At 40.2% G+C, this 16,886-nt stretch overlaps 1 protein-coding gene across 1 annotated transcript in view; it reads right to left on the reverse strand.

Annotated features, from left to right (window-relative positions):
* Nucleotides 1-16,886, reverse strand: part of LOC122803789 (extracellular calcium-sensing receptor-like) — a 244,216-nt gene that overhangs the window by 34,360 nt on the left and 192,970 nt on the right. The gene's annotated exons all lie outside the window — the stretch shown is intronic.

Genomic DNA, 16,886 nt, shown 5'->3' on the forward strand with positions numbered 1-16,886 from the left:
AAACAGATTGATATTACGTAACCTGCATTGGGACACAGAAGGGAACAGTGTAGCCAGCTGTTCATTGCCCCAGGAGTTCTTTGCACTCTATAAATCTAATCGATTACCACGTTAGCTTAACCAAAAACAGAAATATAGAATGGGCAGACGTAGGAGAAAAAGTCACGAGATGGGAGAAACAGACAGAACTGGAACTGTCAGAACAGGGAATACAAATACAGAAGTTGAATTGGATAACTCAGTCCAACCCAGCTGTACACTTGCAGTCTAGCGAGAACAGCTGATTGATACTCCTATTAAAGGAGGAAGAGAATTCCTTATGAGACATACCAGCGACTCTCTGGTCATCACGGAAATCAGATGTAGGACTTATTCGTACAGCAGGACCAGTTACTATCATGCCAAAATCAGCATTCAGACCAGAAAAAAGACAGTATCCCTTAAGAAACGTCAGGGATAAAGCCTATTATAGCAGCCTTACTTAAAGGGGGAATACTGGTAGAATCTCCCGATTCACCATATAACACACCATTATTTCCAGTTAAAAAGGCCAACGGAGAATGGCGTATGGTCCAGGACTTACAAGCTGTTAATGATGCGGTAATATCAAGGGCACCCATGGTGCCAGACCCACACACCCTGTTGAATGATTTGAAACCTGAACAAAAGTATTTTTCTGTGGTAGACATCAGCAATGCATTCTTTTCAATACCAATACACCCTGACAGCCAGTATTGGTTTGCATTCACATTTCAGGGGAAAAGGTATACATATACACGACTACCACAGGGATATTGTGAAAGTCCAACAATATTCTCACAAGAAATGGAAAGCAACTTGGCGGAATTCACCCCACCAAGAGGCAGTCAGATTTTACTTGATGTTGATGACATCTTGCTGGCAGCCCCCACCCAGCAGGATTGTAGAGAATCATAGCACTTCTACGATTTTTAGCCACTGAAGGACATAAAGTAAATAAAAGTAAACTGCAGCTGTGGAAAAAAACAAGTCAAATACCCAGCGATATGTAATATCCAAGGAAGGTAGAACATTAGATGAGGACAGAAAAATAGCAATTTTGCAAGCACCAAAACCCACTACCAAGAAGGAAATGATGTCCTTCCTGGGTACAACTAACGTTTGCCGGAGCTGGATTCCAAACTATGCCTTGGAATCTGCACCTCTGACTGACCTTACTTATAAAAAGACTATGGCAGTACAGGATTTGTTGCAATGGACACCAGAGGCAGAATCTGCCTTCTGTAAACTAAAGCAGTTGATAGTGTCCTCATTAGTTCTGGGATTGCCAAACTACCATAAACGTTTTTTCCAAACTGTAGGTTGTAAGCAGGGTTACACCACATCAGTATTAACACAACAGCATGGGGATAAGCAATGCCCCATTGCTTACTATTCATCACAACTAGACCCAGTGGCACGGTCCTTACCTCACTGTGTACAAGCAGTAGTTGCAGTTACAATGGCAGTACAGGCTTCAGCCTCAGTAGTCTTATTCCACCCTTTCACTTTGAGAGTACCTCATGCAGTCGGGATTATTTTACTACAAGAAAAGGTAGCATATCTTTCCCCTGCTAGGCATCTTTCCTGTATCATTATATTGTTGAGCCAACCTCATATGACAATTGAACGATGCACGACTTTAAACCCTTCTACTCTGCTCCTGACCCCTGCAGACGGTACACCGCACAGCTGCTTGCAGGTAATTGAGCAAAAGACACTACCTAGAAAAGATTTCACGGATGTCCCCTTGGATGATGCCGAGGTGACATATTACGTGGATGGTTTGTGCAAAATGGGTCCTGCAGGACAGAACCTAGTATGATATGCAGTAGTCTCTGATACTGGGATTATAGAAGCGAAACCTTTACCACACAACTTGTCTGCACAGGCAGCAAAATTGATTGCCCTGACACGGGCATGTAACTTAGCAAAGGGTAAATGTGTAAACATTTTTACTGATAGCCAGTACGCTTTTTCATTAGTTCTGTGATTACCAAACTACCATAAATGTTTTTTCCAAACTGTAGATTGTAAGCAGGGTTACATCACATCAGTATTAACACAACAGCATGGGGATAAGCAATGCCCCATTGCTTACAATTCATCACAACGAGACCCAGTGGCACGGTCCTTACTTCACTGTGTACAAGCAGTAGTTGCAGCTGCAATGGCAGTACAGGCTTCAGCCTCAGTAGCCTTATCCCACCCTCTCACTTTGAGAGTACCTCATGCAGTCGGGATTATTTTACTACAAGAAAAGGTAGCATATCTTTCCCCTGCTAGGCATCTTTCCTGTATGACTATATTGTTGAGCCAACCTCATATGACAATTGAACGATGCACGACTTTAAACCCTTCTACTCTGCTCCCAACCCCTGCAGATGGCACACCGCACAGCTGCTTGCAGGTAATTGAGCAAAAGACACTACCTAGAAAAGATCTCATGGATGTCCCCTTGGTTGATGCTGAGGTGACATATTATGTGGATGGTTCATACAAAAGGGGTCCTGCAGGACAGAACCTAGTAGGATATGCAGTAGTCTCTGATACTGGGATTATAGAAGCAAAACCTTTACCACACAACTTGTCTGCACAGGCAGCAGAATTGATTGCCCTGACACAGGCATGTACCTTAGCAAAGGGTAAATGTGTAAACATTTTTACTGATAGCCAGTACGCTTTTTCCACTGTACATGTTTTTGCGCAACAGTGGAAAAATCAGGGAATGATAACATCTACTGGCAAGCCTATAAATCATGCACAGTTTATTTTAGATCTTTTAGAATCTATTCAGTTACCTCAGAAAATAGCCATTTGTAAATGCACAGCTCATACCAAGCAACAAGATAGAATTTCAAAAGGTAATGTGAGAGCTGATACAGCTGCAAAACAAGCAGCCACAAAAGTTTTTCTTTTAAATGAGGAATTACAACCCTCTGAGATTTTAGATTTAGAAATGTTAAAAACAATGCAGACACTTACTACGCAAGCTGAAAAACAACGATGGATAAAATGAGGAGCAATCCTCGAAAATGGGCTGTACATCTCTAAAGAGGGAAAACCGATACTACCCTCTAATTTGTTCTGATATGCAGCTTTGTTGAGCCATGGGCAGTGCCATGCCTCAACAGGGGGAATGGTACAGTTGGTGAACCAGGTGTTCACAGTGTACGGATTTACATACTACTCTAAAAAAATTTTGTTTGATGTGTCAGATTTGTAACAAACATCATGCACAAGGGGCGATAAAGCCCAAGCAGGGAGTTTCCCTACACCACCATATCCATTTCACACTATCTGTATGGACTTCATAGAATTGAACAAATGTGAAAATAAGAAGTATTGTCTTGTCATTGTAGATATGTTTTCCAGATGGGTGGAAGCCTTTCCAACCAAAAATCTAGATGCAACAATGGTGGAAAAAGTACTTGTCAAGGAAATCATTCCTAGGTTTGGTATTCTGGAAAGAATCTACAGTGACAATGGTACACATTTTGTAAATCAAACCATACAGCAGTTGAGTAAGCATTTTGGTATTTCTTTAAAAAATCATTGTGCATACCATCCACAATCTGCAGGGCTAGTTGAAAGGCATAATGGTATACTGAAAAACAAGTTGAGAAAATTGATAGCTGAGTCAGGGAAAAACTGGTTATACTGTTTGCCCCTGGCACTGTTGAGCATGAGAACTGTCCCTACAGCAAAAGGATTGACTCCTTTTGAAAAATTATTTGGAAGGGCTTATTATACACCCCAGTGGAAACTTCTCATGTCATCAGACCAGGAAACTGATTTCACACTAGCTGAATATATGAAAAAGTTGTTGAGTTCTAAATATCTGTTTCAGTTAAATTCTATTTCAGATAGAAAACAAACCGAGACATCAGAAGTGGCAGTGTCACCCGGAGATTGGGTGTGGATCAAAAACATCAAGAAGAAGAATTGGTCATCACCGAGGTGGGAAGGTCCATACCAGTTGCTTCTTTCGACACCCACTGCAGTCAAGATAGCAGAACGAGCTTCGTGGATACACCTGACAGACTGCAAGCTGGTTAAGAACTTTGAGTTGGACAAAAATCTTACCTCTCCATCGAGGCCCTCAGCACAAAGTCTGGCTACAAAGGGAGGGGGGTCAAATCAATAGGATTGATCCGTCTCAACCCCAGTGAAGAAACCATCAGTGCTGAAGGTCCTATTAGGGCAGAGAGTAAGAGCACGTTTCCAAAGAAGAAAATGACGGAATCCAGAAAGATCCAAATACACCTACTTGGAAGAGTTGGAGAAAACAGAAATGCAGAACAACCGTTTCCACAAAAGTATTTCATAACCATCTTGTTGACTATACTCGTGACAATAATCTTTTTGTTGTGGCCATTCCTTTTTCCAGCCACACAAATTGAACTAAACAAGCGTGAGTGGCACCCGAACTTTAACACTTACCAGGCAATCAAATATGTGTATGCTGAAACTTTCAACATTTTGAATTGCTGAATTTGCACAGCTTTACCATCAGCATATGGGGGGAGGGGGGTTACTGTTAACTTCAGTTCCCCTAGGAGCCAACAAGACCTGGGAAAATCTAATTCATGATACATTAGCTCTCACATCACAAGATTAAGTAGCATTGCACTTGTCTGTTCGATAGAAGGGAACTGTGTGTTTTTACAAAAATTATATGATTCAGGTGGGTTGGAGCAATTGCAATGTGACTATTACCTATAGATGCTACACCAAACTTGATAACACCAGATCCTATTGCAACACGAGCTATGATACATTCTTTGAACTGATGCATAGGACAACTGAAGAAATAAAACATAATGCTGATCTCTATAAGCAACTGTCTATAATTGACAAAAAAATGTTTCATGCAGAACCAGGGCATAGTAAAGTTACTACTAAAGTAGAAGACTGTTACTTTGTATGCAGTAGAAAGGCATATAAATGACTACCTGAGAATTGGTCCGGCAGTTGTTTTTTGGGTTACCTGGTTCCGGCCATACGACACACAGCAGTTTTACCTCAAGGGAGAATTCGAAATGTTCGAGAAGTCAAAAGACCTGTCAACCCAGTGGGACAAATCAACGCACGCTGGAAAAACCATCATGCTGTGGGCGATGGACTGATGCACATGGACTTGAGTGATACTGTTATATCGTGGGCAGGTGTAATGCCAGCATATGGAGCAACAAAATCAATCTGGGAACTGAGAAAATTGTCTAAGCTTCTCGAAATAATGAGTAATGCAACCTTTTCCACCGTAGAGTTGGTAACTGATGAACTGAATGCCATGAGAACAGTAGTGCTTCAAAATCGCATGGCTCTTGACTTCACCCTAGTGGCAAGAGGAGGTACGTGTGCTTTAATCCAGGAGGAGTGCTGTTTGTATATTCCTGACCACAAACACGAAATAGACAACCATCTCAAGGTTATTCAGCAGGTGTTGGCTATGACCAAACCAGGACCAAATCCATTGACGGACTTTTTCCAGGAATTGTTTTGGGGGTGGGGCAGTGTCTTGATGAACATTCTGATTGCCATCTGTGTAGGAATAATACTACTGGTGGTATGTGTGTGCTGCTGCATCCTCTGCATGAAAGGACTGATTAAAGGCTTTATAGACATTTCAGTTTCAGAAAACTTATACCAAGATGCTGAACTTGAATTGCTAAAAAAATGAAAATGCTTTCATGAGCTTAAACTGAATAACTCTCTTAACTGCAAATCCTGAGCAGGAAGAGGTTGGGGAAGAAAAAAAAAAACTGTTTATGCTTATCCTGAAAGTAGAATAAAGTATTAAAAGGGGGGAAATTTTAGAAAAATATGTAATAGTAATATGTATGCTTAGTGCATTTGAGGTTTAAAAGGGTTAATACATTTATTCTGTTCACACTGCATGAATCTGCACAGCAATTAGAAACTTAACAAGAGACATTTCATTTCTGCTAATGTCATGAAAGGTAACAAGAGACATTTCATTTCTGCTAATGTCACGAAACTTAACAAAGAGATATTCATTTCTGCTTATGCTTTGAGAAAGTATGCAGCTGCTAGAAGCATTGATAAAGGAAACAATAAACGCTTGAAAGTATAAACCATAGTCAACATTACTTGCACCAAAGCTAGAAATGTACCTTGAATCTAGACAAAATGTAACACATGTATTAGAACTGCACAATTGAAGAATTGAAAAGTTGAAATGGGCTAAATAAGCCCAAGGCCAGGTTGTTTTTCTCAAAATGTTTTGCAAGCTAGCAAGTAGCCTAGCCCAGTCAGCAATAAGTCTAGCAACATTTTCTGTAGAACATACAGAAAACTGTGTCCAACTATGTCAGCAATAGACTAGTAACATTTTCTGTGAGACATGAAGAGAACTGTATAAGAATAACATATTGATCACCAGAAAATCAGACAAACCTTGTGCCTACATGCTTTCTCTCCTTGCTGCAAGTAATAAAGGGTGCCTTGCTTGAACCTAACGTGCATTGGTCTTTGAAGTTTTTTCCTTTGACAAACTGTTTTCTTTCAATGCCATGGCCCTTGTACAGATTAGGTGAATAAGTGTATACTAAGCTAATGACCACTGGGGCCTTTATAAGTCAAGCAAGCATCACGATTGTGTCCCACAAGTTTATGTGCCTTACAGGTTATTTTAAGAGGTATATGTAAGCTATGGCAAGATTCATAGGCAGCTTCCATCCATTTGAGACATGTGCGCTAGACCCAGGGTATATTTCCAATATTCTATTCCCTGTCCAGGTTTCTTTTGAACAGAGTTAAGGAAGAGCTCTGCTTCACATGGATAAGAAGTCTATTTCAGAGAAGGGGAATTTTGTGAGACACATACCTATCCTTCCAACATGTCCTAAATAAGTTGTTAACAAAGCTTTGGTCTCTAGAGCAAGTAATTCTGATATTATTCACTTTGAGGATATGCAAAAGGTCAACCACAGTGGGATCCATGGATACCTTGTATGCTAGACATAAATCACCTATCAACTTTCTATAGGAAACAGAGTACAGAAATGTTCTGGAATTATAGCTAAACTCACTAAACTAGGTATAAATCCCTACATCACAAGATGGCTCACTGACAGAACCTACACTGTAAAAGTTGCAGACTCCAAATCTGACTTCAAACCAGTGACAAGTGGAGTACCACAGGGTTCAGTCCTAGGAACTCTCCTGTTTGGTATCTACTTCTCTGAAGTACAAGCTAACACAGAAGACCTCTGGCTAACAAAGTTCAATGATGACTGCAAACTAGGAGCCATAGTCGAGTCCCCAAATGATGGACATCCTACAGAAGGGCCTCACTGAGACAGATGCCTGGTGTCAGAGGCATGGCCTCAAGCTCAGCGCCAAAAAGTGCATTGTCATACTCTTTGGTAAAAACTCTGTACCCATAAACTACCACATAAACGGCAGTCTACTTAATGCCGAATGTGTAATAAGAGACCTTGGGACCTAGGTGGACAGTGGTCTCTCCTTTGATAATCACATCGCCACAGTAATTAGGAAATCCTTCTATGTGGCACACCTCATAACAAAAGGGTTCTCATCCAGGAAAAAAGAGATTATTGTTCCCCTCTACCTGACACTCATTAGACCCATTATAGAGTAGAACGCCCCATTTGGAATGTACCTCACAAGACATCTGCAGCAGCTGGAAAGACCACAGAAGTACCTCACAAAGAGGATTACTGGCATCAAACAGATGCCCTACACTGACTGTCTCAGAAAACTCCAGCTTTACTTTGTAGCATATTTGCCTACTCTGAGGAGATCTCTGCCTAACATATAAAGCTATGTTAAACCCAGAGATGTTGGAGATGCTACACCTAAAGAAATCCCAATCCCTCCAAGCTACACGCTCTAGGGACCTAAACCTTGTCACCACCATAAACAGGACATGCTGGAGGGATAGATTCCTGTCCCAGAGACTTCTTTTACTCTGGAACAAGCTACCCATCTATGTCAAGCAAAGTTCCTCATTAGCACTCTTCAAGAAAAATCTTGATGAGTGGATGGGAAATAGGAAATACACTCCGAGGATCACTTCTGTGGCTCTGCTCGACAGGGGCACAGGAAATTAACTTTCTTGGGTAGCTTAAGCCAGGAAACCTTGCTGGCTAGGCTTACTTTGGCCCTTGGGCTGATAGCCAAGTACCTATATATGAACCTGTGAACCTATGTAGCTGTAAAACACTCTGTCTAGTTGTGATCTGTTGAGAAGATTACTCCCTCAAAATACATCAGTGGAAGTTTCGGCTGCTTATCTGACATATTTTGTTGTACTAGGAACCACATTTTGTGACATTCCATTTAAAGATCATTAACAATTTTTAATTTTTCATTTTATGTTTTAAATTAAAACAAGAGTTTCATTTTTTTTTCTGTGAGATACCCGGCTCTACCTCATATAACTCAAAGCATGGATGAACTGCTTTCTTTCAATGGCATGGCCCCTGTACAGATTAGGTGCATAGGTGTATACTAAGCTAATGACCACTGGGACCTTTATAAGTCAATCAAGCATTACAATTGTGTCCCACAAGTTTATGTGCCTTACAGGTTATTTTAAGAGGTATATGTAAGCTAGGGCAAGATTCATAGGTAGCTTCTATCCATTTGAGACATGTGTGCTAGACCCGGGTATATTTCCAATATTCTATTCCCTGATCCAGGTTTCTCTTGAACAGGGTTAGGGAAGAGCTCTGCTTCACATTGCTGGGAAGATGATTTCAGAGAAGGGGAATTTTGTGAGACACATACCTATCCTTCCAACATGTTTATATAAGTTGTAAACAAAGCTTCAGTTTCTAGAGCAAGTAATTCTGATGCTATTCACTTTGAGGATATGCAAAAGGTCAATCACAGTGGGATCCATGGATACCTTGTATGCTAGACATAGATTGCCTCTCAACTTTCTATAGGAAACAGAGTACAGAAATGTTCTTTTTAGGCAATCTGCATAGGATATGCTGCTTAAACCCTGTATTCATTTTGTGAGAAATTTCTGTGGGCATCCCAGTTGTTCGATATACCTGGTCAGGTACATACTGAAGGGACCATTTTATTTTATTTTATTGTATTATTTATTTTACATTTGTTTACCGGGATAGTCTGACTAGATACATGTCCATTTTCAGCGGAGGCCCGGGGAGAAAGCTCCACATACAAACATACAAAAGTTACACAAGAAGTTAGAAAACTATTAGAATATATAAAAAAGTGGTAATATACCTTATGTACATTGGTTTAGAAGTGTTCCCTAGTAGGGACTCGCAGTTCTCATGGACAGACATACAAAGGTTACACAAAAAATTAGAAAACAATTAGAATATATAAAAACAGAGTGGTAATCTATCTTATGTACATTGTTTTAGTAATGTTCCCTAGAAGGGACTCACAGTTCTCTTGGACACAGACAATTACAAGTAAGATTGTAACTCACAATCCCTAGTAGGGACTCACAATTCTCATGGACAGACGCAATTACAAGTAAGATTGGATACATAGCATGGTGATGTAGTTAGATGGTATGATAATTACTGATTATGCTATGATGTAGTTAGATGTTATGATAATTACTGATTATGCTATGATAATTACTGATTATGCTATTGTTTTATAACTTAATCTGGGCTGGTACATGTCCATAGCCACTTCAATTTGAGGTACTGTTTGAGGTTTTTTTTTTTTTTTAAGAGAATTTTGGAGGATTGTAGGGTTATATAGTTTGGCAAGACATTCCAGGTTTTGCCAACAAAGTTGGTGAACAGGGATTCACCAGCTGAGTTATTAGCTTTGTGAGTTTGGACCAGTAATTTGTCGGCTGACCTTAGAGATCTCAGGTTGTTATATGGCTTAATAATATTTATAAGAGAGGGGGTATCTTTAGGGTGGTACAGAACTTTGTGCGCTATTAAGAGTTGAGTGAATTGAGTTAAGCTGGGCAGTTCTAGCCATTCTAGTTGTTTCAGGTTCTGGCAGTGATGGGTTCTATAGATGGAGCCAGTGGCGAATCTGGCAATATGGTTGTAGCTATGGGACAGCTAACTTAGTTCGGTTTTATTGAGGTTTGAGAGTACAGCTGAGGCATATAAAAGAGTAGAGAGTAGGTGTGATCGGGCGATTTCAGTCCTAATCAGTGGGGTTAAGAGTGTCTTGTTTCTATACAGTGATCCAAGCTTCTTATATATGGTCTGTACGGTTTTGTTGACCTGTAGGTCAAGTTTAAGATTATTGTCTATGATAACCCCTAGACGTTTAGTGTGTTGATCTGGGGAGATAGTGGTGCCATTGTTAGACGTGACACAGAATGAAAGTGTGGCAGATCTACTAGTGGGGGTGAAGAGTAGCAGTTTAGTTTTATTGGGGTTCAGTAGTAGGCATTGGTTGGTGAGCCAGTTCTCAATAGTGTTAAATATATTTTGGGTTAAGATTTGTAGTTCGGATGGGGAAGTGGCTGAACAGAGGAGAGTGGAATCATCTGCATATTGAATACAGGTAGATTTAGTGATAGCAGTGCGAAGATTATTGATAAAAATAGAGAAGAGTAGTGGGGCTAGTATGGAGCCTTGAGGGACACCAAGTGTGAGAGGTAGCTGACTGGAGAGTTTGCCCTGCCATAGTACTGCCTGTTGTCTACCAGTTAGGTAGGACTTGAACCACTGGATAGTGTGCGTGTGGAGGGAAATGGATTTTAGAGAAAGAATGAGAAGTTCATGGTTGACCATGTCAAAGGCTTTTGGTAGGTCAAGGAAGAGGGTGGAGGTCAGCCTATTGTCATTTCTGTTATTGGTTATGGCATTAGTAAAGGAAAGGAGGGCTGAGGTGGTGCTGTGGTATGGCCTGAAGCCATGCTGGGAGTTGGATAGTAATTTATTATGTTTAAGGTATTGCATTAGTTGCTTGCGTACACATTTCTCTATTATTTTGGCTAGTGGGAAAAGAATGGCAATAGGTCTATAGTTGGACATGTCCATTAAGCTACCACCTTTATGGAGTGGGATGAAGTGGGATATTTTGAGGGAGGGGATAGCATTTTCGGATAAGGTTCTGTTGATACAGATAGATATGGGATATGCAATGGCATTTGCAGCTATTTGTAGGTACTCTGCAGGGAGGAGGTCAGCAGCGAGGGTGGTAGGTTTTAGTTTTTTTAGGAGAATTTTGATAAAACTAGTGGATATTGTTTGGAGGCTAAATTTGGGGTGATTTGTGGATAAATTAGGCGTGTGGTTTAAGTTTGTGGAGGTTAGGTGATTTGCTTGGGATTGGATTGTTTCAGTGAAAAAGTTATTATGAGCGCTAGCTATGGTCTCTGGGGAACTATGGGTATGGTTAGCTGGGGTTGGGGTGGTAGAATGTCCTGGATGAAGTAGTTGATTTATGCCTTCCCAGAACTTCAGGGGGTTGTTTTGGTGTTTTTGTAGGAGATTATAGTAGAAGTTTTTTTATCCAGTAAAATAGATTTTTTGTGTCATTCCTGAGTTGACGATATTTTAGATGGTCAAGTGGGGCTTTGGTTGTTTTCCAGCTGGATCAGGCTATGTTTCTAGCTTTGATTTTAGATTTGGTCTCTTTTGTGAGCCATGGTGCTGTGTTTGATCTAGATTTTATTGCACATGCTGGAGCACGGGAATCAAGGATACTTAGGAATTTAGTGTTAAAATGAGCTACAGCCTCTACTAATGGTAAATTTTTTTAGTTTTGACCAGTCAACTATTTGTAGTTCATTTAGGAGTATTGCAGTGTCAAGGTTTTTTCTGTTTCTCACTGTTTTATATTTTGTCTGGTAAGGGTTTCCTACCTTATGTTTTATGATATAGGGTAGAAAATGTTCTCTAAGGTTTTCAGGGAGAGTGCCAGTCGTATTCAGTTGGGGTTGGTTGTTAACTAGGATCCAGTCCAGGATACTGTCCCCTGTTGGTCGGTTTGTTTATCCTAGTGGGAGAGGTTATGGTCTGTTTAAACCCAGATACGTTTATAGGAGTGAGGGGGAGGGTTCAGAGGAGCAGGGGTGCCAGTCGGTGTTAAAGTCACCAAGAACTATGGTTTCTTGGGGATAAGTAGTGGATAACCAGTGCAGGATATCCTCTAGGGTATTTAAATTGTTGCCTGGTGGAATGTATCCACAGATGATGTTTAAACATTTGTACTGGTTAATCTGTAATTTGGTTATGAGGAGTTCAGCATTGTTGAATTGGGGTGGTTGAATGGTGTCTCTATTAACAGTTAGAGTGTTTTTGTAAAGGACTGCTATCCCACCTCCTTTCCTAGTAGCACAGTCTAACCAGTGTATATTATATCCTGGGGGTAGTATCTCATTGTCAGTAGTTCTAGGTTTTGCCAGGTTTCCATAAGACACATAATGTCTGTGGAGTGGGTTGTTAGGAGGGTGTGTAGGTTGGGAATCTTATTGTTAATACTTCTAATATTTATGTGAAATGCTAGGAGGGAACTAGTGGGTGTAAAATGGGGTAGCTTGACTGTGGGGGTTGTGGTAGGGGCGTGGAGGTTATTGGGTATGGGTGGGCCATTGACAGGATATTCTAAGCTTTAGGAGTTTGTTTATTAGTTTTATATAGTCTTTGTCTTTAGGATTGTGTTTTGTGGTTTTACAGGGGTGCTATATTATTGAGGGTTGTATATTTGGTTTGCTGGGGATGGCACAGTGTTTGGTGTTATGTGTGTAGTCGTGGGTGTCTGTTTGACCTTGTGGGTAGTGAATACCACAGTCAAGTATTTGATCATAGGCAGTAAGATGGTAAAATAGAAACAGCATAGGCATTAGAGTAATTAATATTTTTTTACTTGTTTGCATTTTGTTAGGGGGTGGGCCAGATTTGATGGTTGATTGTGCTAACAGGGTGTGGAAGAATGGAAGAGAAGAAAAATGGGTGTGGGGAGAGAGCTGTTCAATGATAGGAATCGGTGTGCGGGAGGGTAGTTCAATGATTGGAGCTTAGTATGAGGGGAGTGGCTGAGTGTAGTTTAAATGTAGGAGTAGTGGGGGTGGGTGAGAATTGGGGCAGGGAGCGGAGCAGGGCTAACACTGACTCCAAGTATTTCTTTGAGCTTATGGTATATTAAGGTAACATTTTGGCTGTATTTAGATTTGTTTCTTTTTACACAAACATTTTTAGGCTATTTTTAATCTATAGGTTATACACTTGCAGGATAAATTAATAGCTGCAGGGTATAATTTTCTGGACTATGTGAGGGAGTGCAGGGTGAAATTACTGTTGTAGCAGTTTAACCTGTTTGAGGAAAATGGGGGTGGGGAAGAGAGAAGGCAGTAGGAGTGGTTAGAGGGGGACCTTGTTTGACTCAAGACACCACAGCAGAGGTAAGTTTAATGTAAGGGCCTAAAACCTGCACTCGGCACTTAATGTTATTTATGTTTAGCAGGAAAGTCAGACCAACAGTATACACTTTTGAGGATTTTTACAAGGGTTACTTGTTCAATGTCAGGCAAGAAAAACTTTGATAAAGGAAATCTATGTTTGTGTAGAAAGCCAGAAAGGTACAAGGTATACTTGTAAAACTTAGGGTCAGAGACACTAATGTAAGAGTCAGTGTACTTTGGTTACAGGGGAAGGAGGTAAACACTCAAGAGCCCTATGGCTGACCAAAATAGTGACTCGCTTAGTTACACAAGCATTGTAAGTGTAAGCTTAATAAATGTTTTTATGTGTGTAACCTACTCTGTTTAATTGGTGGGAAAAAAAAACAAGTTTTTGTTGAGAGAGTGGTAGCCAAGTTGCAATCCTGTAGACACCATTATACACAGCAGCTGCAGTATGCTAGTGGAGGTAACAAGGAAAAGGGAGAAGCAGGGATTCTATGGTAAGCATTAAGGCAGCAACAGGCAATTATTTTAAAATAGTACATTGAGAAAGGTTTGGGGGGTTAAAGTAGCACACTTCAGAGTGGGCTAGGATGTATAGCTAAGAAACCTTAGCAAGAGAGCAATGCAGTAAATAAACACTTGCCAGATTTTACAGATATACCAGAAAAACTAAATCATTCACAATTGTACAACTGGAAAGTTGTCAGTACAAGCAATTCAGGTATAGCTAGCATAAGTTATCCAGGTCATAAAAGCACTTATTCAATGTGTGTGGGCAATTTAAACATTAAAAACATATGCAGCAAGTAGTAGCTCTAATTATAACTTTCTTTAGGTAAAGGTTCAGTTTAAACACAAATATTACCACAGAAATTCAGTTAAGTCACTAGCTACTTATAGAGCTTCTGCAACAAAAATTGAGCAGGCGGTACAGTATCAGAATTTAGCATCAGGTCATTCAGTTACACACAAAAACAGTAAAAAATCCATACAATGAAGATACTTACACTGTGAGTTACATCAGGCCAGCCAAGGGGGGAAGAGAAAGAGAAATCCTAAGCACCTAGATTTGAAAATGATGCCTATACTAAGTTGTAGCAACTTAACCTCTTTGAGGAAAAATGGGGCTGGGGGAAGAGAGAAGGCAGTAGGAGTGGTTAGAGGGGGACATTGATTGACTCAAGACACCACAGCAGAGGTAAGTTTAATGTGAGGGCCTAAAACCTGCACTCAGCACTTAATGTTATTTATGTTTAGCAGGAAAGACAGACCAACAGTATACACTTTTGAGGATTTTTACAAAGGTTACTTGTTCAATGTCAGACAAGTAAAACTTTGATACATGAAATCTGTTTGTGTAGAAAGCCAGAGAGGTACAAGGTATACCTGTAAAATTTAGAGTCAGAGACACTAATGTAAGAGTCAGTGTACTTTAGTTACAGGGGAAGGAGTTAAACACTCAAGAGCCCCATGGCTGACCAAAATAGTGACTCGCTTAGTTACACAAGCACTGTAAGAGTAAGCTTAACAAATGTTTTTATGTCTGTAACCTACTCTGTTTAATTGCTGGGAAAAAAAACAATTATCGTTCAGAGAGTGGTAGCCAAATTGCAATCCTGTAGACACCGTTATATGCAGCAGCTGCAGTATGTTAGTGGAGGTAATGTGTTTAATTGCTGGGAAAAAAACAGTTTTTGTTGAGAGAGTGGTAGCCAAATTGCAATCCTGTAGACACCATTATATGCAACAGGTGCAGTATGCTAGTGGAGGTAAACTGTGAGTCACATCAGGTCAGCCAAGGGGGGAAAAGAAAGGGAAAGAGCATTTGTACTCAATGTTCGGCCTGATGAGAGATGAATACAGTGGAATGATGACTTCCTAGGACCCCGTTGCTATGCCCTTGCTTACAAGTTAAGCAACATGGAATGATTTCCTTAATACCTTAGACTCATTTTGATTGAAAGCTAAGTTACTATATACATATGTACTCAAGTCCCTGACTACTGGTTAAGGATGTGTTATTAATGAGGTATTTTCCTGGGGTTGCTGACTTTCCAAAGGGAACTATTATAGCAATAACCCATGCCTGGGTGTGGGTAATGCTGGATTTACCCACGGTTGATGTGGTTTGGTTACGAGGGTGAAGCTCGAGTGGCCAAACAAAGACAACCATGGGTAAATCCAGCATTACCCACACCCAGAAGTGGGTTATTGCTATTATACAATGACATTATTTAAGAAAAAAAACTTACTTTTCTTAAATAATGGCATTGTATAATGCCTCCTTGCTGCCCTTCCACAGCTGTCTGGTATTCTGTGGCAGTCCTCCCAGATTTTTTTGGAAAGTATGTCCTATCATTGTACTGCTTAGCTTTACTCACCAGGACATATTCCCCATCTCTGGTTCTTTAATCTTGGTTAACCCCTGCTTGCTCTGTCTGATAACAAATCCTACTATCATATTTTCAGAGTATCTCACTGCAAATCCTACTGTCCTTTCCTGTTCCATAGTTTACCATTGCAACTTACTATTTCTCCTCTATCTCACCCAGTACTATTCCATTTACCATACAATCTCCTCAAACTCTCTACTGTTGAGTGCCTGATTGTTTTCTGCAACTGCTCTTGAATCAGATCTATACTACCTCACCCTATTATTATATACCGTGCAGTTCTACACTTACTAACCTCTCACTCATTGAAAACATGCCTCTAACCCTTAACTCAATCCTTCCTCTTCTTCTCCTTAACATCCTGCTTTACTACTACACTCTTACCTCCTTAGGCTTAGCCAACATACTACAACCACACTTCCTCCTGACCAAACTCATATTAATATACTTTCTACCATAAAGTACACCATTACAAATTCACAACCTCCAAACGGTTCTATATAATACCCATCAGATACACAAAAGTCTTTCAAACCCCACAAACACTTTTATTCAATCCCATTAATTGACTCCTTGAATCTTAGGTGATTTCAACATTGTAATCTCTTTAACTTTCATCAAACCATCAACTCCCCTACTAGAATAAATAAATCCACCCACAAACAAACCATTCTAGACTGGATACTGACCAACAACAATCCCTCTCCTATAAAACAGGAATACTCCTGACAATATCCTCCTTACCTTTATCACTAGCTTACCTATCTGGAAACCCAAAACAATTTTGGTCAGGTCAAACAGTCACCTCACGTCTCCATCTTAATAAACAGAACTATAACTGAATCCAAAATCCCATCCTGTTGGAAAATCTTCTATCTCCTCTATCCAAAATAATGGTGAATAACAGATTGCTTGTAGACTCACAACATGGTTTTAGACCCTACCACAGTACTGTTCTCCTCTGCACTATTCTTGGACCTCTCATCCTCCCAACTTTGGTCTTCACTGCTGCAGAAAAATGGTTTCAACATATCTGTTCATCAAACCTGACTATTCCACTAATCAGCTAAATTTTGACATTGATTTAACTATAAAGTCAAAAGATTGGTGGA

The sequence above is a fragment of the Protopterus annectens genome, chromosome 6.part0, assembly GCF_019279795.1.
Source record: "Protopterus annectens isolate FY-2018-M chromosome 6.part0, PAN1.0, whole genome shotgun sequence".
In the NCBI taxonomy this organism is placed as follows: domain Eukaryota; kingdom Metazoa; phylum Chordata; order Ceratodontiformes; family Protopteridae; genus Protopterus; species Protopterus annectens.